This window comes from Geospiza fortis, unplaced genomic scaffold (genome assembly GCF_000277835.1).
Source record: "Geospiza fortis unplaced genomic scaffold, GeoFor_1.0 scaffold44, whole genome shotgun sequence".
Taxonomy (NCBI): Eukaryota; Metazoa; Chordata; class Aves; order Passeriformes; family Thraupidae; genus Geospiza; species Geospiza fortis.
This window is the reverse complement of record NW_005054404.1, coordinates 836,193-837,146: the sequence shown is the minus strand read 5'-3', so window position 1 is coordinate 837,146 and position 954 is coordinate 836,193. Positions and strand designations below refer to the sequence as shown.

At 51.5% G+C, this 954-nt stretch overlaps 1 protein-coding gene across 1 annotated transcript in view; it reads right to left on the bottom strand.

Annotated features, from left to right (window-relative positions):
* ZNF608 (zinc finger protein 608) overlaps positions 1-652 on the bottom strand; it is an 84,529-nt gene extending 83,877 nt beyond the window's left edge. The window contains exon 1 of the mRNA XM_031061246.1: positions 324-652. The gene's annotated coding sequence lies outside the window, so the exon portion shown is untranslated. The remainder of the gene's footprint in view (positions 1-323) is intronic.
* Between the last annotated feature and the right edge of the window lie 302 nt (positions 653-954).

Genomic DNA, 954 nt, shown 5'->3' with positions numbered 1-954 from the left:
AGACTTGGCTTTAATGGTGTCACTTTTATTCCCCCTCCTCCCCCACCCTGGGTTAGTTAAAACCCAAAAAAGGCACTACGCTTTAACGCCCCCCAAGTGCACCGTCAAGTATGATTTGTGTGGCTACAGTGCTTTCACCCTCTTCCTTCCCTCAAATAACTCACCCTGTTTGTGGGATTGTTTTGGGGTTTTCTTCCTCCTTTAAAAATCCCCAAGAACCCTAGTTATTTCAACTCCCAAAACTCTTTAACACTCCCGTTTGCAGAGAAAAAAAAAGAAAATCCCCTCTAAGTGCTATAGACACACCACGCAACCGTACTTACGGTCTGTATTGGATCGAGTTGACCTTTTCCTTCTAACTGCATTGAGTGTGTTTTTGTTGCAGCTGCTTTTTATTTTAGGAAAAAAAAATCTAATGTCTTCAACAGATTTATTGTGTTTGGAGGAAGAGAGCACCAGATATCATGAACCTTCCTTTCTTTCTTTCTAGAAACAAAATTAAAACAACGACAAAAAATAAAAAAGAAAATAAACGAAAATAAAATAAAAACTGGGCAGAAAGGCAAACCCGGCATGCGTGTCTGTCCCCTCACAGGCTGACACACAGGCACAGGGGACAGGGGCGCTGCCCCCACAGCAGCGGCCGAGGCGGGGGAGTGGGAGCCTCGCTCCGCGCGGTACCTGAGAACCACGCGCCCGCTCGCTCGCTCGCTCACTCACCCCCCCGGCACCCGCTCGCACTCGCGCCTCGCGGCCCCGCACACGCTGCACCCCCGCACCCCCGCCCGGTACCCTCGCACCAGCCCACCCCCACCTCCGCACACATTGTACGCTCACTCACACGTTCTGCACCCGCACGCACACGCACGCAGCCCCCCGCTCTGCAGCCCGCAGCCTACACCGAGCCTCCTTGCTGCAGCCAGATACAAAATCGTGTTTCCCATTTCAATTATC